This window comes from Emydura macquarii, unplaced genomic scaffold, assembly GCF_026122565.2.
Source record: "Emydura macquarii macquarii isolate MOO-44397 ecotype Brisbane River unplaced genomic scaffold, CSIRO-AGI_Emac_v2 contig_71, whole genome shotgun sequence".
Taxonomy (NCBI): domain Eukaryota; kingdom Metazoa; phylum Chordata; order Testudines; family Chelidae; genus Emydura; species Emydura macquarii.
Window position 1 is genome coordinate 10,752,748 of NW_027130208.1, and position 24,476 is coordinate 10,777,223.

Here is a 24,476-nt window from a genome sequence, read left to right on the forward strand (position 1 = left end):
GAAAATGATGTAATAAACAATGACCTGTGGAGAACATGTTGAGTTTATTATGCAAATAACACATTCTTTTGTTTATTTCCTCTTACAGAAGAATCTATGCCCTCTCCTCACCAGACTGTGCTCTTCATCACTTGTGTATGCTATTCCTGTACAGGCATGGAAACGTAATAAAAAAAGACACAAGCAGATTTACATCAAAAAGATTGGGTTGCTATGGGAATAAGATGACAAAAAATGTTACCTAATCCAACATGAAAAAAACACAATTGGAGAGTATTCAGATGGCATTGAAACTGTCGCTTCAATAGATAAGGTTATGATTAGAAACAACTGCTTTCTCTCTCTAATATACTCACTCTCTCGATAGATTTTATTTTCTCTTTAGACCTAATATATAAAGGAACGCAAATGGCATTGCATTTAAAAAATGTGATTCAACAGTCTGAGAAAGAAGTAGACTAAGTGGTAATATTTTCCAGCGTATTGCATGCTACAATAATTCAATTGTATAATCAGGCTGGCCCTACAGTAGTCAGTGATAAGCCTGCTATCAACTTGAATGGAGTTAGGATGTTCAAAAGGCACTTTGACACAAATGGCTATGATTACTACTTTTAAAAAAAAATGTATAGTATTTAAGCTCAAGTCTCTCGTCTTCAATGTTTGCCACAAGCTAGTAAACAGTTGATTTTCAATTCATTATCCCATTGCTACAGTCAACAATACTCATTCTGATTACTTTTAAAGGTAACATGCAAAATGAGCTGTCCATACACTGCTGAATTAAAAATAAATTCCAGCCATTGTTAAAGCTACTAGTTTATCTCAAACAACATTGTATTCTTATCAGAACTTACTGGAATCTCTCAGTGGTTGGCACAGAGTGGCATGCTAAAGGCTGTATCTTTCTTGTTTTTAATCAGCCAGTAGTGATAACAGTGCTACATTTCTAATGTCAAAGGAGGATGAATGTTGGAGTTCTCTTCTTGTTCGGGAAAACACCAGGGAAGTTTGTTCTTTTTATACATCCATGATGTGCTTGATTCATTACACAATCAAGCCACATGATTTCCTTCACAGTAAACTTGGAAAAGGTGAGGAGTGTAACTGAAACAACTAAAAAGGTCCAAGTCACAGAATCACTCTTCCTATGAACTATCCCTGGAAATATGTATGAACAAAAAATGAGGACACTGGCACAGGTAGCAGATTACAAAAAAGGTGATGTCACTTTAAAAGCCTGCTTTTCATTTACACCTCAGCACCTTCACATGACTACAGCAAGGTAAAAGGTGCTATCATGAGAGTGTAAATTATATTTCCACTACAAAACACCTTTTCACTGCCAGATTAGTGTAAAAGGTGCCTTGAAGAATCAGGTCCTAAGATCATGAATAATTCTAACTTTGTAACTTGATCAATTATTGCACATTTTATGGTATTAAAATGCTTATTTACCATAGTAATCCATTTATCAGCCATCTCTGAAGCACCAGGGCATTCTTAATTGTAATCTTACATCAAACTATTCTGGAAATCTCTCTTGTACTTCCAGAATTATAAATGCATTTATAAGAAAGCAGGATAAAATATTTATAATAGATGCTTTGGTCTATGCAAATAAAATATTTGTATTTTTGGTTTAAAGGGGAAAAGGACATCATTTATATTTTGGACGCTTTCATGGCACAGCAACTGTCAAAGACAAATGAAGTGTGTCTGATGCTGCATTTTTCTTCTCTGCTGTCATTTCCTCTCAGCTGCAGCATGCCAGGCAGGTGCAATGGATTATTTGCAAACTATATCCCTTATATATATATAAGGCACCAATTTCGGTACACAAGGGATAGGATGACATTTCTGCATTCCCCAATTTAGGTGGATTGTGATTTTTTCAAGCCTTATTAACATGCTTTTTTATTTATCCCACTAAACAAAAATGGTGCTTTCGAGCTTGTTCAACAATACTTCATGCTTTGCACATCTGGCAGAAAACTTAAGTCAACAGACATGAATATTCCTACGTGTGTATTCAGGACAATCCTAAGGTGGCATCTCATCATATTGGGCTATATTTACCAGCTATAACAATTCTTGTTACATAAATAACTCTTTCAGGTAGATCTCAAGTGCTACACAGAGGCATGCAAATGTTATTATTCTCTCTTTCTCTTTGAATTACACAGACATGGAAACAGAGTTGCAGTGATGACAAATGACTTGCCTATGATTACAATGGAAACCAAGTCTCCTGATTCCCAATCTCATGCCCTATGCACTAGCTCCTTTGGACCACGATGTAGAAGGATATCTACAATTGCCTTAACCACAAAAACCTCCTTGCTTCTGCATTACCACCTTAACATCACGTCACCATATTTGTCAGTAAAGTTCTTTACCTCTATTAGATTAAAATATCCCAAGTAGCTACAGTGACTGATTTGGATCACATTCCTATTCCATTCGAATCTCTTTTTCCACTGACTTCTCTCTTATTGAACCTTTTGACCCTCTGAAGTTTTGTGAAAAAGTAATGGATAAGTAAGCACATTTACTTATCTGTCACTTATCTGTCATGTTAAAATAGTGTTTTGTTTTCTTTTGCATGACAGCAAGTAGTGCTTACCTAGAAAAAGGTCTCTGTTCCTGCCAAGATGTGTGTCTTTGAAAGGCCGTTAAACTTGTTAGAAGACTGCTAAAAAGTTCTTATAAGTTAGCATGATTTGCTCGATCTGGAGAGGAAAAACCAGTAGGAGCCACTAAATTATTATTTTAGTATTCTGTTGAATAATAATGAAGGTTGACTCATTGTACCACTAATGAGTTCTGGTTGTGCTAATCATTTGGGAAAATATAAATGGGTCTTTATATGATTGGGTTTTCAAATGCATACCATACTTGCAATGAGACAAAGGGTAGCCTTTTTCTACACAACATTGGGTTACTTTTTTATCGTCAGAACGAATTATGTTGTTTGGTTCCCTGATATACACTGGCCCTTAAAATACATCACCAGTATGTACAACATTTATTAAAAACAGTTAATGAGGAATATTATCCATACATAATTAAATCAGAATGAAAATAGTGAATTACTAAATAAAGGAGTTTCAGTTAAAAACAGTGATATCTAACTGAATTGTTCAGAAAATGGAAAAACAGGAAAGTATTCTAATCACATTCATTATGGACTATCAAGACTCAGAACAAGGTTTCTGGATTTCTCGCCAAAGTCTCTAATGACTTCTTCCTAGTCAAAGTTCAGAAGTCATCCTCATTCCCTTGGACCTGTCAGCTGCCTTTGACGCTGGTGACCATGCTTTTCTTGTACTCCCCTGCCTTCGGTGACTCTGTCCTCTCCTCGTTCTCCTCCTACCTCCGTAATTGCTCCTTCCATGTGTATTTTGGAGGATACTCCTCATCCAGCTTTCTCTGTAGGTTCCACAAGGCTCTGTCTTTGGACCACTTCTCTTCTCCTTCTACCCTAATCTCATCCACAAACACAAATTCATGACTCAAGCTCCTAAGTGCTAGAGAAACAAAAAAAGTTTGTAATATAGGAAAAGTTGTATTTGTTTTGAGCTAACTGTAGTTTTCTTGCACATTTCCCAGGTTATTTAGTCTAAGATTTTCATCTTTGCTACACCTATTTCTCTCTTAAATACTCACCCCACCACTAAAGTATATTTTTCCTATCAGGCTCTTGAACTTCATCATCTCCCCAGGAAATGGACAGTATCCCTGTGTTTACCCTCCTGCAGGGAGGAAAGTGAAGTGACTAATACTAGCACTAATAGTGCTTTTTTAAATCTATACTTGCACTTACATAGTCTTTTCCACCAGCACATCCCTAAAAACACTTCACAAACGGTTACATATCAATATCCACAATGGACAGGCGGGAAAAGGGTGATTAAAGATATTACAGGAGATCATAGGAATTATCACACTGGATCAGACCAGTGGTCCATCTGATTCAGTATCCACCCTTCAACCAGGGGCAGTACCAGATATTTCAGAGGAAACTTCCTGGAAGATAATTATGGAATAGTCTGCTTTTCGTGAAAGTTTGTTCCTAACCTACCATAAGGTACCAGTTGGGTTTTGCCCTGAACCATGAGTGCTTAAAACAAGAAAAAATTATTGGTGAGCTGAAGATAACTGGTTGGAAGACACCTGCCTGAAATCACATAGTGAGTCAATACCAGGCCCACGAATAGAACTCAAGTCCGGATTCCCGGTCCAGTGCCTTATCCATCAAACCCTACTGTCTCAGATAGTCACCACCCTTCCTATTCAAAACCAAAGCATTTGGTCTTTGGGGGTAAGGATCTGCTTTTAGTGGCTACTATGAAATGGGAGCACCCCGATTTGATGTGTTACAGTAATCTATTGGGTTTATGTACTGTCTACATTCTGTGGTATTTAAACTGCAGTGAGGAGAAATATTGTGCAACCACTGATCCATGGCTTTGTTTCCCAATGCTATTTGGTTCTTATCATAATAGTCCCATGTAAAATTAAAATTGCGACTAACCAAAATTATCCCATTGAAACCTCAAAATGTGGCAGAGTGTAATTTATGAAAGGGAACATGGAGTGTTTGACATGTTGAAGTGAAAAAGTATTAAACATTTTGGAGGTATTCTGTTTTAAACTGGATATTAACTGTAAGCAGAAATAACTGCTTTTCAGGAGACAAGGTTTCCCTTTGATCAGAGCACCACATGGAAAAAGAGTGGGCTTTTCTACAAAGTTCAGTATTAAAAAAGTAACCATTTGCCAAGAGTTACCTAACAAAGGTATCTGAGATTCCACAGGATTCCCCTACCTTTAGGGTAAGAAAAGTCTTGAAGGGAGCATATCCCAAACTGCACCTTTTGGGGAACATGTATTGTGTTTTTTGTTGGGAGTGGTGATTTGGTTTTTTTTGCTGGTGGTGGGGAAAGGGAGCATCTGGAACAAATGCATTTTCAGATTTGCTACAGCAACCTTGCATTTCACTATCCAATGACTGTTCTATCAGCTAGACTGCTGTAATGCAATGAGGATGTCACGGTTCTTCATTCCAAATGGATTTTCTGAAACAGGATGCTCATTGGGTAGCTCCAGCAAGAAAATTTGTAGCGGCTTTGTAAGTCTTTCAATACACAGAGCATCACCTAAGGCAATAATATGCTTCCAAACTCACTAGTAGCATATTTATATATAGGGTATTTCTGTATTTATCAAGATACACAAAAAGCCATATTACTAACCTGTAAAATGTCATGCACCATGATAAAGAATTGCTCTGTTTGCACAGCTTAATTCTTAATGAAAACTTAGTTTTAACGTGACAATTTTTATACAATTTGAAATAAGTGATAGAGCTATGGGTTGTTGACACTTCGATTTTAATTGATAGACTCTCACCCATGGAGAAAAGACCCCTTTCACCAGGGATAAAGGAAAAAAAGGGGACACAAGTGTTCTGTTGGCTATAAAAAAGAAATACTATAAAATACACACTATGGGAGCTGCCACCCGTATTCTGCCATACTCCAGGAAGCACAGATCTGCATGTTTGCCACATTTACGATTGCAGGTATCCCTAAAATAGGGCATGGCTTCAGTGTAAGAGGGAGGATTCAGCCACATGGGCTGTTCTCTCACACATTAAATCAAAAGTGACTTCTGGTGTATAATTTATTTCAGAGAAATGCTGGAGCAAACAAAACTCTTGTGCCTCCTAGGATGCATAGCAAAGAGGGAACCGTCTTGCTACAAGCTTTATTGACTGTCTTGTACGTAACCAGCTGCATTCAAGGACATCATGTGGCTTTGTGACCGAGGCCATAAGGAAATTAATGGATATGGATTGCATTCGTTACAGAGATCAGACACCCCAGATGGATACATGTCTTGTTCCATTAGTATTAGATACAATATTGTGCTGTCCCTGTACCATACTCAGGAGACCGTTTACCATGTCAGCCTCTGGCTAGCAGGTGCTTAATGAAACTTAAGGCTTCCACCACCATCACCCTTCACTTCTGTCTGCCAGCACAGAGAAGAATTGCTTTCACTCTCTTCCCATGCCCCACTCACCTGACATCATCCTGAGTGTGAAATAGCAGGTTCTCCACACTTCCCTCATCCCCCGCATCATCTTCATCTGTGAATATCTCTGTTGCTGCCTTGGTCAATAACCTTCCAAAGTAGCAGCAGATACTTGGTTTTGCTGCTGCCACAACAAATAGCAGTAATGAAACTCACTTATCTGTTAACATAAATTTGCATAAGGTGGGAAAGTAAGGTGGGAAAGAGTAAAAGCCACTGCTGGCCCTCTTAACTATACCTAGCAGCCATTATGGCAGTCCGTCCTACATTGTCTTTAATGTGGTACCACTTTCTGCAGATGAGTGCATTAAAATATGATGGAGACTGGATAGCGCACAGCTGAGTCTTTGTGTATAAGAAGGAGAGCCACTTGCATTTCAACAAGGTCCTAGTTTCTCAGGTGTCAGCTCAGGAATACTCCTCAGAACGGAGCGATATCCCAAGCATATGGTCATAAAATAAAATGTGTTGCTGATTTTGTTAATTAATCTTGGTCTTAAAATTGCTTTAGAAATTACACTCTTCTACTTTATTTTCAATCCCAGTCATTCTATATTTAGCTCTCTTTCACAAATGAAACAACACATGCCTTGAGGCTCAAGCTTTCTGACCACCAGCAGATCATGACATTAACACACTAACTAAACTGTTCCTGTATATAAGACTTAGACTGACACTTATGAACAAGTGCCTTTTAAAAAAAAATGCTAGCCTGGTTCCAGAATGCCATTTTAAATAAAAGGTATATAATATTTTAGAACAAAACTAAAAATCCAATCCTAAAATAGTTTTGAATATCCAGAAGCTACCAGAAATAGCTGCCTTTGTACGCAAGTACAAGCTTTACGAGATCCTAAGGTAAAATCAAATAAAAGGCCAAACTGTGGCAGATCAATTCTAATGGCAGCACTCTACACAATTTTTATTATGGCTGACAATAAAAAATAGAGATGGGAACCTCAGCAGTTGCATTATTTTGCCAAACAGAGATAATATTCCCAGGAGAGGGAAAGATTTCTTTTGAGAATTTGGAGGATGTGAGGGAGAAGCAAACAAGTCCACATGCATTCTCTGATTCACACTAATACAATATTTAATGAGTATCCACAGCCAGAGATGCACAGCTTTGTGTAGAGGTAAACTCCAATTAGCAAACATCTCAATGGGCAACCAATACTTTAGATAATGAGAGCATTGGATAAGCAAAATTTAGTTTGCAAATGAATTCTAGAGATTCTGGGGAACAAAGAAAATAATGGAGAAGCTTAAAATTAGAAGAGTAACCCTAATCAGGGTTTTCCTGTATTCCAAAGACTGCAAAAAAAGGCTTAAGTTACAGACTGATGAATTTTCAAACATTTTAAAAATATTTGTAATTGCGTAAAATTGCATAAAGAGTTACACAAAAACCTTTTAAATGCCCATGAACCTCCAGAGCAATATTTTGAAAGGCATTGCTGTGATAATTGAGTCTACAAATGTACCCTACTTGAAAGATCCATTGTAAAAAGCTTTTGAAAGTTTGTAAGACAATACAAAAACCTACAACAACGAATGTTGATGGCAAATAGTTCCAGTTGCTTTCAATAATTAATGTTATAAGGAGATGCAAGACAGATAGTCTTTGAATCATACCAGTGTGACCTTTTTGATTAATGTAGTCTATGTTGTTGAAATCATGCTTGGTTTAAAAAACAAACAACACAATCTCCCAATAAACAAACAGAAGATGGGGAACTGGAAACTGATGAACCAAAAGTGGGTGTGTGTCGGATATCAGGACTAATTGGTGAACAAAATAATAAGGGGTGGAATAGCCCGTCCCATCACTCCCTTTTGGGGTCCTTAAAAAAAGAGATTAAGGGGGGGAAATATGGTAGAACAGAGAGGCTACTGAAGCAAGCTTTACCACCATGGCTGTCACCTCCACCATCTGCGGGGACCCTGCACCTTCTTCACCAGACTCCTAAGAGATGTGATCTGACCGGGCCAGACGTACTCAGATAACGTAGCCATCTTTACTGGCTCCAGTTGAATGAACCAGCTGGGATGATACAGGATTGAACTTAAACAGCAGCTGCAGCTTATTTCAAAAAAATTCATCTCTTTTACCCAAAAGGTCAGTGGCTATAATCTTTTATGCCATCTAAGAGACTGTCAAACAAGGGGAAGGGGGTCTTCTGAAACACTCTCCAGCTAAAGGAAAAGGGAATAAAAATGTTATTAAAATGAAAGCTTTATTTAATATTTTACATTTCAAAGGCTATAACTGTTTTTCCTTCTTTTCTGCATCTTCAATGAAAGGTTAAAAGGATTTTAATGATGTTTGTGCCATGGTAGTAAGCAGGCTGAAGTCTCTGTATACCAAACTGAGAACCTTGTTTAACACTGGACAGTGACTAGGTTACATTAACATCTTTAATCCATATATTTCATCTAAATTAATACAACAATACCTATACTGACTGTGGGTGCGAATTTCAAAAGCATTCAGCTTCTGTCTAATTTCACTCTACTGGCTTCCAGAGATGGATAGTTAAGCCTCCAGATATGGATAGTTAAGCCAATGCAGAGTTATTTGTTTGTTTGTTCTAGCAATTCCATTCTGCTTCTGTAGTTGTGATCTAGTCCAATATACTTCAAATAATTTAGATCACCATAGTTTTTGATTAGCACATTTTGCCCAGTTTTCAATAGCTCTCCAACTTTATCCATATTTTCCTACAAATTTTTAATAAACTTCTCCAGCAAGACAGGGCTTCACTGGAAAACACCCATTTGAATTTGAAATATTTCATGGAAAGATATGGGGTTCAACAAACTTCCATCAGACCAGAGGCAAGGCTCCTGGTGGGCTTCTGGGGAACCCAGACTCAGTGGATCTGGGACAGCCCTGCCACGCAAACTACCACATGGTCAGGGACACAGAGCTTCAAGACTCCTGGGCCAGCTTGCTTTCTGGGGTGGCTTGATTACCACAGCCTAGGGAGCTAGCTGGCCTGGGAATCAGTCAGCCTAGGGAGACAGCTGGCCCAGGAGTCTGGAAGCCCAGGAATCCCTAGCCTGCAGTAGCCTGCATAGAGGACTGTCCTGGAGCTATGGACCTTGACAGGCCATTCTAGGTCTTCCAGGCTCCTGTCTCCATGGTAGGGAGTTTACACCCTCCTGAAAGCCTAACTTGAGCCAGAGCTCCTAGGGTTGCCAAGCTTCCCTGCTTCACAGCAGGAAGCCTTGAGAGCCCCCAGTGTTTCCAGGCTCCCTGCCTCAGAGCAGGAGCCTAGAATCTAGGAATACCAAGGGATGCTGAAGCTCTTGGGCCAGTTGGCTTCCCAAGATGGAGGAATCAGTTAACCTGAGGTGCCAGCCAGCCCAGGAGTCTGGAAACCCCCGGGGCAGAGTATGTGGCAGGGTTGCCCTGAAACCACCCATCCGAAATCACTGGCAGCCCCCGACTGAAATTGACAGGATATTTGTCAGCTTCACAGCTACCTCCCACTCAATAGCAGGGGGTGAACTGCCCAGTTTCACAGCTGCTACTCAACCATGGGCAGCGGTGAAACTGATAAGTATCATGTTAACTTTAATCAGCAGCTGCAGGGGTCCCAGAGTATGTTTCAGAAGAACCATGTGTTGGCCTTCATGAAACGAAACATTTGCAGAATTCCCATTCTATGGGAAACTTTGGGGAAAAAAATGAAACAGAATGAAGCCAAATTTTGAAACTTTAAAATTTCCTGTGAAATATAAATCCTGAGTTTCAGTCAGCTCTACATGGTACCGTGCTTTTAGCATGAATGGACAGAAAGAGAAGCTTGCCTTTTTGGCTTGTAACTTGCTAAATAGTATGTCTGTCTCTGTCATGGGCAGCTCAAGAATTCTATTCTTCTCCGCTGCCAGTGCTTAAACTTTCTTACTTAACATGAAGTTGGAGAGTCCCTGGTTATCCGCAACAGAATGTGCCATGCACCATGTACTTCAAGATATTTCAAACAACCTGACGTGAGCTCTAAGTTTTAACTTGCATTTGTAACCTTCCAGCTAATTTAACATGCCCACGTGCAGAGGTCTGTAATTTTTAACTGGGGAAATCAATGCTTATTCCATTTCAAAACATGAGGCATTTGTTTCTCAGCTTTATACTATAATATGATGTATTAGGAAAAGTGCAATTATCTCCACTACATTGTCTCTCCTTAAATGTTTATTCTAGAGTCACTGAGCTAACTCCCTCTTTGACACACTTCTTTTGAAGACAACTATTTGCACTGTCCTTGTCAGCTGGTTTAATAGCAACATCAGTAGGAGGTTAGAAGTTATTTTTCTCCATTTTTTCTTTTCTAGATAGAATTTCACGGTACACACAGTGTGGAAAAAATAAAAAAAAAACCAATCGATATAACTATTTATTCATAAAGAGAAAAATCTTCCAATTGGCTTTCTATTGTTATATGATGCCTGCATGTTCAGAAGGTGGAAACCAATAAAAGTATTGTGAAGTTCACTGAGGAAAATTGCATTAATCATCACTATAAACCTTTTTTTCATCCATATCTTTCAAATGCTTTAACAGGATTTCTCATTTTAAGGTTTGTAGTAGGTTTCAACTCAATCTTTTCATATAATGTGTTCAAATTGGTTTCAGTAGTGACCATCGTAGCTAAGGATACAAAAAAGTTTTTATTATAACCCTGCGCTTTCACCTATCTGTAACTTTCTGAAACCTGTAATTTGGGCAGGTATTTTCTATGTTAGATATCTCACCAAAGGTGAGTATTTGTGTACAGAATGAAATAAATTCCTTCACTCTGAAAGATATGAGAAAGTGGAAAAGTACTTTTTTTCCCTCCCTGATTTCATCTTGCTAGCAGCACCTCCTGGTTACATTGAGGCTCCATTAGGTCCCAGTCCTGCAAATTATTCTATGTTGGCACAGGGGTTTGGCAAAGTGGTGAGGGCCTTATTCTGGTATCATATCTATAGATAATAAAACAGTATCTACCTATGCCAGCAGTCCTACACCGTGAGATCAGAAGTTACAACCAATCACCACCTTTAAAGCTAATTTGTATGCAACAATTTCATTGGCTGTAATGAGTCAGCGACATGAAGGAGACTGCACAGATTACTCAGTCAAGCAGCTACGGTTCTTCAAAGATTGATTTGTTATCCATACAATTTAATACCGTGCATGCAACTCACATCCCCAGAGAAAAACACAAAATCCCCCAGCACACCAATACAGCCAGTACATGCGATAACCGCAAACACATACAGCCCCCCATCCCACACTGCAGCACACACACCTCATTCATCACCTGTACAAATCAACACAAAGCTCCCGCACAATACCCACCCTCACAAACTCATTCATATTTACCATAAATCCATAAACTTGAGAGGCAAAACTGCAGGTCACCACTAGTAACCAAATAACCAATAAGTGATTGAGAAGAAATATTTACTGATAACATTAACAAGGTAATACAGCATAGCATGTGTAGTGTCCACAAGGTGATTAAGAAATTTGTTTGTATTTTAGCTTTCATTATGCATAGTGGTCTCCAGTACTATCTTTACAATTTTCATTTTCAAGTACTAAACTTTACTGCAGGTTTTGCTTGGTAAGTGTAACCCTTGTTTCTCCTTTTTCCCTTCCACAATGGTTTTTATCATCACTTATTGACTCATACCTAAAATTAGATTGTAAGTTCCTTTGGGCAGGGACTGAGTCTATATTTGTTCTGTAAGACAGCCAAACACATTTTAAGTGCTATATAAACAGTAATAATTGACAATAAATTGAGTGAGCAGAACAAATTAATCTCATATGCTACTAGAGGAGATAAAACTTGCAAATTTATCCTACCAACTTGTTAACATGCTTTATTTCCCTGACTGAGATGACAGTTATTTAGCACTTTGGTTCTGGTTTTCTCTCAGAGTCAGTACTTATTTAACGACCCACTGAAACCCACCAGTCAGAGTTTGTCACGCTCAGTGCCTGATCCACAGAAGATGGGCCTGTTACAGCTGCTAGCTACAGTCTCTCTCTCTCTTTACTCAGGCTAAAGAAACGTTGCTTTTAGGTCTGGAAGTTCCTCCATTCAATCCCCACCATCAGCCAAGGTAGCAGTCATTATAAGCAACAGCTTGTGCAGAATTCAAACAGCTAGCTATAGGCCTCAGACACTCAGGATGAACCTCCCCTGTCCAATATTCTCCAATAATCACTGATCACCATGTGCTACGTATACCCCTCTGCTTGGTACATAGGGAACCCAGTCTGCTACAAGCCCCAGATTAAGAAACTGGCTCTTTAGTTCTTCTATAGAGACTCTTGCTTTCACATCTGGAAGCCTCTGGATGACAGCTATGTGACTTTTTGGAGGTTTGGGGGAGGGCAAAAAGAAATTTCACCAAAACACACAATTTTTGTGACAAAGTATTCACAAATTTGAGTCACATCAGACATAGTTTTGGCTGAAAACACATCCAAAAAGTTAAAATGTTTCACTTTTTTTCAAAACATTTTGTCTTAACCTGAAATGGTTTGAAATGGCATTTTGTTTTCATATTTGGCCAAATTAAAAAAAAAAAAAAAAAAAGTGAAAAAACACCCAAAACTGACTGAATGAAAACAAAAATCTGAGAAAAAAATGTTTTGGGTCACCAAAAAAATCTCAATGAACTTGAAATTAGTCCCCCCAAAAATTAAAGTTGTTTCAAGTTGACCCACAAATGTTTCCGTTGATTTTAATAAAAATTTTCTGAGTTTTTCGAACTGACCAAGAAATCCAGTTAGAATTAAACTGGATTTTTCAGTTCAGCTCCCAAACCAAAAAAATACATTGTTTTGTCAGCTCTACCCTGGATTATTCCTCAGTGTGTCAGGCAACACAGCTGTCATCACACCAGTATAGCGCTGCTGGGTAGTGCAGGGCCAGATCCTTGGCACCACTAACCAGCTTTTTCAAGTTTGCCCCTGCATAGAGTGAATCTCTTGAGGGTGTAGACAGCCAGCATAGCATCCTCATGACACCCCAGCTCCTGGTCAATTGGCACAGGGGGTGTCGATAAAGAAAAAGAGCTATGGCTGAAACACTGCTACACTCTGATGGTGCTAGCTACTGGAGATACTGCCTGTAGATGTGGGCAGTTGGATAAAGTTCAGAGAAGCTTTGGGGCTGCTCTAAGTTGTTCCAGGAGCCCAAACAATGCTGGTCATGCCCTGAGATCAGGGATCCTAAAAAGTGTAATAAAGGCACTTTGCTCCATAATTTAGTCTTGCTGTACCAGAGAATCTGAGATCTGATTTTAAAGTGTTTCTAGACACTTGGTTTAATTAAATTCTGGTTCTCCAAATCCCCCTGCAGTTTCAAATGGATAATATTATTAAATTAGGTTTGTAATCTGTTGGGCAGCATGTGCTGTTAAAACAGCCACCACCTTTCACTTTGAAGAGGACCAGAGAAGTCCTGGTTGAAGCAATCCTGCTCGATGGTTTGAACACAAGTCTGTTATGTTTATAAAGTGTTTTGCTATTCCTCAACATGGAAAAATACTGTGTAAAATATAAGATTATTAAACCACTCATGTTCCCACCTTCCTCTGATGTAATGAAAGGATGTATGTGCAAGGAGCGAAGAGACCATTACTGACAAGAGATGGAAAAGATCTTATCAATTCCTTATAGTGTTCAGTCCACTATAGCACAGTTTGCGGATAGATTTTTTTTTTTTTTTTTTTTTTTTTTTTAAGAGCCCTGCTTCCCTTTATGCTTTAAAAATAACTGTGTGCTTCTAGTGCCACTTAGACATCTTCCCTTGGATACCACTTAGAGCTGAATTTTTCTCAAAGACTCAGTTGGCCTAACTCAGCCCATATTAATCTCATCCTTAAGCAACACTTCCTGGAATCCACAACGTCACTTGCAAAGTGGCAGGCACAACACAGGGTATCAGACTGGGATTATGCTGAGGAAGAAGTTAAATGAACTCAGGCCCTTTCTCTCTTACCAGAAGAGTAGGGCTCACTGTGACACTGGCAGACAAGGTGTCAGCACATTCCAAGGCCCCTAGGTCTCAAATGAACACTGACAAATACACAGCTGGAACCAGTTGGGCTCACCTGCATGTTAGTATTGGTAAAATAGGTATTAGAGTTTTATACAAATGTGTTTAGACTTTATGGAATACTTGTAAATTGCTGCATGTGTTAATCTTGCTTATATCATCTGTACGTCAAGTTATAAGGATATCTTTAAGTGTAACCGCAAATCAGCAGACAGGAGAGCAGCATTGACAAGTGTGAAATGATAGTTTCCAACAGGAGGTGTTATCTCCTGCCCCACAAAAGAAGGCCCATCAGCACCAGACAAACCATTGTGGAATATCAGAGGACAAAAGACTGTGGACTGCTCTCCATTCTCCATGAAAAGGAGAATTCTTCCCAACAGCTGAACAGAATGGGGAAAGGAATAAAAAGTCTTAACAAGGAGGAACCATATCTTTTATGCTGCTTGGATGCTGAGGGGGCAAGGATTACTAAGCATAAGCAAAAGATCCCCAGTGCTTGGCCTGGGTTATCTCTAAAGGATATATAGAGCCTGCAAACAATAGAAGCTTTATTGTTTCTTGAAACTGAAGATTGGAGCTCATTTGTATGTATATATATTTACTTGCTTGAACCTTGTAAATAACATTCATTTCCTTTTCCTAGTTAATACATCTTTAAATAGTTTTTTTATATAATTGGCTACAAGCATTGCACCTTTGGTGCGAGATCTAAGGTGCAACTGACCTGGGGTAAATGACAAGTCCTTTGGGACTGGGAGTAACCTGAATATTGCTGTGAATTTTGGTATAAGGGACCATCTACCACAAAGGCAGGCTTATCTGGGTGAGAAGATAGATTGGAGTACCCAAGGAAATAGTTTGTGACTCCATGATAAGGCTGATATAGTACCTGAGGAGTTTACACCTGATAATTGATTGGGGAAATTTAAGTACAGGACTCACAGCCATTTCAGGGTTTATGCCCTGCTTCTTAACAGTCTGCCTTGAGGTTGGTATTCACACTCGTGAGCCACTACAGGACAGCTTGCCACTAATCTCTAACAGATAGCACATTAAAAATACAACTTGCCTTTTCTGGAGTAGGAATTTATAATCACTCTCTTAAAATGTGTTAGGTAACACTTAAACTGCTACCCTCAACCTTGTGTCCTAATCTAGACATGTCATTAGTGGACTCCTCTTAGCCCAGCGGTTCTCAGCCTGTGGGCTGCTTGCGGCCCAATCAGCACATAGTTGCAGCCCATACAGGTAGTATATATATTGTGTGGACATGGCCCACAACACACAGCTCATATGTTGAGAACCACTGTCTTAGCCCTTCCGCATACCTTGGTAGCATGAGAGAGATGTGTCAGCATGGCTTCCAAGGTGTGCGGAAGGGCTAAAACAGTGGTTCCACTATGCTGGGTACTGTAGAAAAAACCAATACAAAGATTCCTTGCACCCAGATCATTCAGAATCTAGGATGTAGGCAATACAATACGTAGGTGGTGAATAACCAAACACAGGAAGGGAGCAATTGTAAGAAACACAGATAGAGGCACTTGCATAGAAATTAGTAGGTCTTAAATAGGCCATGTGGCAAAGACTCCAATGGGACTCCAAGTGAATTATGTTCTTCACACAATATGTATATTTAATGACACAGCTGTTCGCTCCATTTCAGTCCGTTTATGTATATCTGTGTACACATTGGAGGAATGCAAAAGGAAGACTTAAAAATGCACTCACCAGCTCCTCTAGCAAGTCTTCAATGCTCCATCTGCACGTAGCAGCATCTGTCCATAAATACTGTCTGAAGTGGTGTCAAAGTCTACCCACCCAATGGCACCTTGTGGCCATTCCAGGAAGTGAATGGCAATTAGGGGGATCGCTTTCTCTTCAGAATCAAGCGTCCCATCAGGGGATTCTTGGCACCATTGCTTCTTTTGCTGCTTCACTGCTATCTTTCCAAAATGATGAACTTCTTCAATTCCAGGATGCATATGGTTGTCACTAATGATGATGTCAACAATACCATCAGTTCTGCTCATGGGCCAACCATGGTGCTTGGTATATTTTACTTACGTCTCTTTAGAGATCTGTTTCCCTCCCTTCACTTTCTTCTTTGGAATACAAAGCAATCCTTCCCTTCCTGTCTGTGGACCACCACCACAGCCATTTCACAACAATGAGAAGTTAGGCAATCAAATATTAGTTGCCCTCAGCCCCTGTTCGTCTTTCAAGGGCTTAGCATAATGCTAACAAGAAAAGAAAGTTTGATTAGCCTCCAATCACTCCTTTAATTTGTGGACAGATTAACAAATTCATGACGGCATCAGGTGTGCCTAAGCACATGGTGTATATCAACAGCTTTGCTAACCAAGCATCAGTACATTTACTGTTCTTGCATAAGGTAGTACCCAAGGGTTTGGTTTGGTTATTTTGGTAACGAGATCCTTTAAAAGGAATACAGTGTACATCTAGTCTTGGTTTCAGTACATTTTAGTCAGTATGAAGCCCATGTATAAGGTCTAACCCTTAATAAAACAGATGTGCAGGCATTATCAAAAGTAATACAGTATTGTCAGCTCTAACAAACAGGATTCCTATGGGATTCTTTGCAGAGTTTCCTTGATCGACCACTGCCTTTTATATTGTGCCCTTAGAAGCCCAGAATTCTTTATTACAGAACTGCATTACAAAGATTCTTTGCAGAGTCCATGATGTGAACTTCTGCAATTTGCAAAAGGTCACCACTCACTTTAGCAGATACCACTAAATATATTAAAAAACAAGACTAAAACAATTCTTCTTTTGATGTGTTTTGGATTTACATTTCTAACTAAGATAATGGCAGCTAAGGTTAGAACTCCCCTTACAAATCAATAAGAATACTTAGGGTATATTATTTGTTCAAAGAGCACAATTAAAATATAAAAGCCACTGCTTTCTATGAAATTGAAAGGCAATACATTTAATACCAATAAAAAGGAATAATCTTTACAGAACACAGTCAACTTGTGGAACTTATTGCCACATGATAATGCCTAAAGCAATGAGTAGAATTTTAAAAAGGATTAGACATTTATATGGGTAGTGAGAATATCTATAGCTGTGCATAGAAGATTACATTTACTTTAATTTAATATCAACCCTCATGCCACAAGGTCTAATGAGGTTAGGAAGAAACTCTCCTTAAGGACATATTGTTATAATTCACTATAGAAGAATGGATTCTGGATTGAATGGACAATTGGTATGATCCTGTGCCTGAATGGAATCTCACATTACACTACATAGTGTTTATTTTGACAAAGCTGTATTTGGGTATGTGGGCAAAAATGTTCTTACCTGGGCTTCTGGAAAAATATGATCAGTTTCACATCTCCACCCCATATTTAATCCAACCATGAACTTTTTCCAGGATTTGAAGGCTAAAAGATCATCATTTATGCATATCTGTCCTAACCAACAGTTTAGAAGGCAGCATCAGTCTAGTTTATCTCCAAATAGCCCTTGAGTAATGGCAAAGACATTTGAAGTAGCAGAGGACAATATTTTAAAATGTTCTCAACCTGATCATGCTGTTCCAATTTTCACTGATCTGTATAGACAGATCTGACATTCACCGATTATAAAGCCAGAAGGGACCTTTGTGATCATCTAATCTGACCTCCTGCATAACATGGGCCATAGAATTTCCCCACATTAATTCCTGCTTCAGGTCCAATAATGTGGCTGAATTGGAGCGCATATCTTCTAGAAAAACATCCAATCTTGATTTAAAGATCACCAGTGATGGGAAATCCACCGCAATGCTGGATAAATTGTTCCAATAGTTAATTACCCTCACTGTTATCCGAGACCAGAATGGAGCGCTTGGAAACAAATTCCATACTGACAGGCATCTTGTTCATTGCATTACAAAGAGTAGAAGTCATGACAGGCAGTCAAGACTACTTAGCTTTAGTGTTTCTCTGACATATTCAGCAATGCAGGTGCGCACACACACGTTCCATCATCAGCACCGCAAATTGAGGAAAGCCCAGACGGGTATAGTTAAACAGTACTCTAAAGTTTCTCATTTTGAAAAGAGTTATTTCATTTCTCAGATTTTGCATAAAATGAAAATGAGAGCAGAGAATACCATCTTATTCGTTTCGGGGATTATGCAGAGCACAATGACTTTCTGCTGCAAAATTCAAGATGTGAGGCTCTTTTTTTTCCCCCTCTCGCTTTGAAGATTCAGCCCCCCCCCAAAAAAAAGTTCATCTTTTTGCTTCCAAAAATGTTATGTGGTTTGACTCTGATGATCGATATAACATGACCTTTTATGGAGAGTAAAGGGAACTGACTTCATCAAATTAGTCACCACTGAACTATCAATCAGTGAGGTGGACACGAAACTTACCAAATACAGAAACTCCATGCAAAGAAAATGTACAAACTCACTAATTTAACCAATATTTAGTGATTATGGCCTAGTACCTTGACTATGGTAGAGTGGTAGAGAAGTGTATAGTGCAGCTCAGAGAAGGAATCACAAAAGGGACCTTTTGAGCCCTCCTGACCCTGGGTTGTCTCCCAGGATAATTTTGTGCAGTCAGAAGGCTGTTCTAAATTCAGCAGCTGCCAATAGGACCGTGGGCCATTAAAGCAGCTGGGAATCAGCAGGCATAGATAAACCTTGGCCAAACCAGTACACAAGCTGAAGGAAGTAGAGTGCTGTATGAGATGCAATGCCAGCTCTATGCCACCAGAAGATCACTTTACAATTAGATGATCCTCCAATGGTCAGCTATGCCGGCTCCTCACCCTGATTCTGCCTGTGGGTACACTACAAAAAGGATATATCACACCCCAAGATCTTGGCCAAAGCTGCTGCATTTGAATTTCTTTTAAGCACGTTTCTATTTTTAATAGTTCAAATTAGTGAAGTCATTACTGTAGTTTAAGTCATGCTGCACAGAAGATTTCTCTTAACACTATTTCTTTACTATGCACTCGTGTTTTATTATAGTAGCATATGGTTTCGGTATTCAGGCTGTTTTACATTTGCTAAATGTAATAACTGTGCTTTTGGCTGTGGTTGTTCCTTCCAATTAAGCTACAGGCTATTGAATCCTACCCAGAATTCAGCTAACATTGTGCAGACTTCAGAGAGTGGAACGGAAGGTTAATAGGTAAATAAACAGAACATCTAAAAAGTACGATGAAGGAAATCTAACAATTTATAGAGCTTGTACTGATAATGAATCATTCTTGCCCACAATCACGAAATGCTTAATTCCATCCAGTGATGACAATCTTTCACGTACTCGGTTACAAGGAAATACTTTAGCAATGTGGAATGTGCTGAACAGTAGTTTGCCATGCTGGGAGTAAGCAAACAGAGGTGACCTTCTAAGACACTTGAAGTAAAATAGTCTTCAAAATGCTTGGGTTGGTCTCTTTAAACAGAAGTTATTTACTAAGGGTGGTCTTTTGTTCAGGATTCACTGTATTGTTGTCCTAGAATACATTCATCATTACACTGAAAGCTCTCTCCATCAGGGCCCTTTTACAAAATTTCTGACAGCCTTAAAAGCCTTAATGAGGCCAAAATGAATATTTGAAAGCTCTGGAAATCAAAGTAGTCCTCAGAAAAATGAGCTGAATAACTCAAGGGATTGTAAATGGGACACAAATCCTTTCAGCTCCACATTCTTGGGTCGAATTTGGTTCAAATCAGCAATGGCTGAAAGTTCAATTTAATGGTTCTTCATTGTTCTGAGTACAGTTCCTGAAGAGCTGGGGTGAAATCTCAAACCTACTGAAGTCAATGGAACTTTTTCTATGGGACCAGGATTTCACCTAGTGTCTTCAGCTCACTATGCCCTCTGTGGCAGCAACTAACTCAAGACTGAGCTAGCTGTCTGACTCTTTGAAAAGGCTTCTTCAGATCTGAACTGGGGCATGTTGGCAGGTCAGTGTTTAAAAAAAAAAAACAACTGTCTTTCCTTCACCCTCTTCCAATTTCTCTTTCTGATGCTCTCTCTCCTCCCCCCCCCCCCCCGCCTTCTTCCCAGCCTTTAATCTCTCTAAACGGGCCTCACATCCTTCCCACTCCCTTTTAAAGGTCTGGTGCTGCACCGTGCCAGCTGAGGTTGGGCAGAATGGCTTTCTCCTCTCCTTTCTTTCACCTCAGAATCGTAGAATCCTAGGACTGGAAGGGATCTCAAGAGGTCTCCTAGTCCAGTCCTCTGCACTCAAGTCAGGACCAAGTATTATCTAGACCATTCTTGACAGGTGTTGGTCTAACCTTCTGTTAAAAATCCCCAGTGATGGAGATTCCACAACCTTTCTAGGCAATTTATTCCAGTGTTTAACCACCCTGACAGTAAGGAGATTTTTCCTAACATCCAACCTAAACCGCCCTTGCTGCAATTTAAGCCCATTGCTTCTTGTCCTATCCTCAGAACCTTACAAAAACATTTTTTCTCCCTCCTCCTTGTAACAACTGTTATCATGTCCTCCCTCAGTCGTCTCTTCTCCAGACTAAACAAACACAATTTTTTTTTCAATCTTCCCTCATAGGTCATATTTTTTAGACCTTTAATAATTTGTGTTGCTCTTTTCTGGACTTTCTCCAGTTTGTCTACATCTTTCCTGAAATGTAGTGCCCAGAACTGAACACAATACTCCGGTTGAGGCCTAACCAGCATGGAGTAGAGCGGAAGAATTACTTCTCGTATCCTGCTTACAACACTCCTGCTAATAAATCCCAGAATGTTTGCTTTTTTTGCAACCATGTTAGCTTGTGATATTGTCATAGTTAGCTTGTGATCCACTATGAACCCCAGATCCCTATCTGAAGGAGTCCTTCCTCTACAGTCATTTCCCATTTTGTATGTGTACAACTGAGTGTTCCTTCCTACATGGAGTAATTTGCATTTGTCTTTCTTGAATTTCATCCTATTTACTTCAGACCATTTCTCCAGTTTGTCCAGATCATTTTGAACTGTAATCCTCTCATGCAAACCACTTGCAACTCCTCCCAGGTTGGTATCCTCTACAAACTTTATAAGTGTACTCATTATCAAAATCATTGAGGAAGATATTGAACAGAACCAGATCCAGAACTGATCCCTGTGGGACCCCCACTTGATAAGCCCTTCCATCTTGACTATGAACCACTGATAACTACTCTCTGGGAACAGTTTTCCAACCAGTTATGCACTCTCCTTATATTAGCTCCATCTAGGTTGTATTTCCCCAGTTTGTTTATGAAAAGGTCATGTGAGATAGCATCAAAAGCCTTACTAAAGTCAAGATATACCACATCTACTGCTTCCCCCCATCCACAAGGCTTGTTATCCTGTCAAAGAAAGCTACTAGGTTTGACACAATTTGTCCTTGACAAATCCATGCTATTACTTATCACCTTATTATCTTCTAGGTGTTTGCAAACTGATTAATTATATACTCATTATCCTTCTGGGTACTGAAGTTAAGCTGACTGGTCTTGTGCCTGCTCCTCCACTTTTGTTCCGCAGTAAGATAGAACAAGGATGTGAAGTCAACAGTCAGCAAGAACAGGAGGGAAAGTTAGCTGCCTGGCATCCCACACACACTGCACAGAAGCTACAAGAGCAAAACCTAGTGTCAAATACTACTAATTTTAAAGTGTGCCTCCCAAGACCCATACACTGGGGAGCAACACAGCCTGATGAAAGGGTGGCAAAGTTGGTGAATCTAATCAGTCACTCTTAGCACAAACTTGGATGTTTCTCTGAGCCAGTTCTATTTAATTTCTCTATCTTAGATATTTACATGTTTCCCATCACTGTATTACCTAAGCACCTCACAATCTTCATATGTATTTACCTTCAGAACACCTCTGTAGAGCAATGCTATTATCCCCATTTTACAGACAAGGAACTGTGGTACATAGAGACGAAGTGACTTGCCCAAGGTTACACAGGAAGTCTGTGGCAGAGCAGGGAATTGACCCCAGTTCTCTCAAGACACAGGCTAGCACCCTAAACACTGGACCAGCCTTCTTGTCTTGTCTCCTCCTCTACACGTTTTGCTCAATCTTATTTTTGGCAATGTTTGCTTTGAGTTTTTTTTTTCTTCTCGTTTCTTATAGGTTTTGTAAAGCACCTTGCACATTAAAGTGCTAAATAAGCATCTCTCCCTTCCCTTAGGAAAACTACAAAAAAATATCAATATCTCATTGGTTACGTGTATAACTATCTATTTAAAAATAAGTACTAAGGACTCTTCTTTTCTCTCACTCAGGCATTCTCACATCCCTTCTTTGATAAACTGTCAAGATTTAAATGGGATAAACCAAAAGCAATTCAAGACTAAGGATATTGCAATAGCAGAGCTAATTTGAAATAAGTTTATCTGTACAAACAGAGAATGTCAAGATTTATAAAGCCAAGATCAATGACATCTTCATTTCTCTAGAATTGATGCTATCACATAATGTTAAATTGCAAACAAATCTTGAAAAAAAATTGCAGTGATTTCAGTTTATAGACAAAATGCTTAAAATTGTATCTTCCAGAACACACTCAAATTCCTTCCAGATCAGACTTAATGATAATTAAAGGAATATTTTTTAAAAGTGCTTAATCATTTGCTTGATGCTTACAATGCATTCTTATTAAAATCTCGCTGCAGATATCTAAATTGTAGCATCACATAGAAGATTTTTAAAAGTTCACTTCAAGTATTATCAAGTATTCTCAAACAATTCAAATAAAAGGGTGATGCTAGAATTAACACACAGGGGCCCAAACTCCAAGTAGCAGGAGTATTGTGTGGCAGGATGGAGACCTATACTTCAGTTCTGTTAATGCAAGGAAGCTTGAACTGTGCCTTTCCAAATAATGCCTGGCTCTGCCTCAGGTCTTCAAAAATACTGATTATAAACAGATACAGTATTACTGATAACAGCTATTCAGCAGCATTAGGTCCAACGCTGCTTCCACTGATGCTCAAGGATTCCAGCAGACCCACTCCCCCAAACCACCTGGGACATGGTAATGTAAAAGTAGCACACCCGTGAGGGTTCACCCAATATCCCACCAATATCCAATTGACATCATCCACAGGACACACTCCATGGTTGACTCCACCAGCCATGTCAGGCTATATGCTGGATTAGCAAATTGCAGGAGGCAATAGTTCTAGAAAAGGTGAAGGAAGGAAAGAATGGAAAAGTCTCACGGCATAGGTGTCACTGAAAGGAGTCTAAGGGTGATAGGAGGAGGAAAAGGAGAGAAAGGGAGAATAGGAAAGTGGAAGAGGGAAAAGGATTAAGTGTCACGTTGAATACCTTTTCCTCTTTTCCCCACCTTTGTCTGGACCATATTTTGTCTTAGTTTATGAAGTCATTAGTTCAGGGCCCTGTTTTCTAACAAGTATGTAATATGCTATACGCATTAATCATTCTATACAAATATATTATCAATAATTTTGTAGCAGTCTCATGTCATGCACTGAAGTGGTAATTTGTATTATGGTGACACCCCAAGTCCTCAGTCAGGATTTAAGGCACCATTGTGCTTAGAACTGAATAACAATATAGTACCTGCTCTGAAGAGCTTACCACCTAAAGGGACAACACAGACAAATGGCAGGAGAAAGGAAAGATTGTTATCCCCTTTAAGAGGGGCACTAAAGCACACAGAGATTGAGTAAATTGCCGAGGGTCTCAGAGAGTCTGTGGCAGAACCAGAAACTAAACCTAGATCACCCAAGTCAGTACCTTATCTAGACAGGAGTCTTACTCCCTGTACATCTCAGCTTTCACTACCAGGGAGGTAAGTAGTATCAGTTTTGTATTGCTATGATTTAGATGTAAGGGGCCAAGTCCATTCCTACTGTAGCTTCTGTTGATTTCACAACTTCAGCAACAGAGTTAAATTAGGGATGAATTTGAGCAAATGTAATTGGATAACACAAATTCCATTGTGTGCCACTAATCTGAATGAAACACAAATCCATGCCAGGATTACTGATAGGGCCAGGTTTTTGTTTTCCATGGGCACAGTCAATGGGTTAAAACTGAATACAAAAAGCAGGTGCTTATTTGAAGTCTTTTTTATCATATCCCAAATGATTACTTATAGAAAATTAAGGACCTGATTTTATCCATCACAAATTTTATTAATATGCCTTTAGAGCTAGGAACTAGCATAAACAAAAATAATTAAGTGACTTTTTTAAAAACAATAGTTTCCTCTAAGTCAGTGTTTAATGTTGCTAAAGCTGACAATAAATTAATACCCTACGATGTTTCTGAAGATGAATAATCTGTAA

General features: G+C 39.2%; 1 protein-coding gene and 1 long non-coding RNA gene across 4 annotated transcripts in view; both read right to left on the reverse strand.

Moving 5' to 3' along the window:
- The window catches only part of CNTN3 (contactin 3), a 329,597-nt gene that overhangs the window by 130,219 nt on the left and 174,902 nt on the right, over window positions 1–24,476 (reverse strand). The window lies entirely within an intron of this gene.
- LOC137149202 (uncharacterized) lies at window positions 3,010–6,172 on the reverse strand. Its single transcript, XR_010918698.1, has 2 exons — window positions 6,091–6,172; window positions 3,010–3,530 (listed from the first exon to the last, which is right to left on the reverse strand). It is a non-coding gene; the product is annotated as an uncharacterized lncRNA (long non-coding RNA).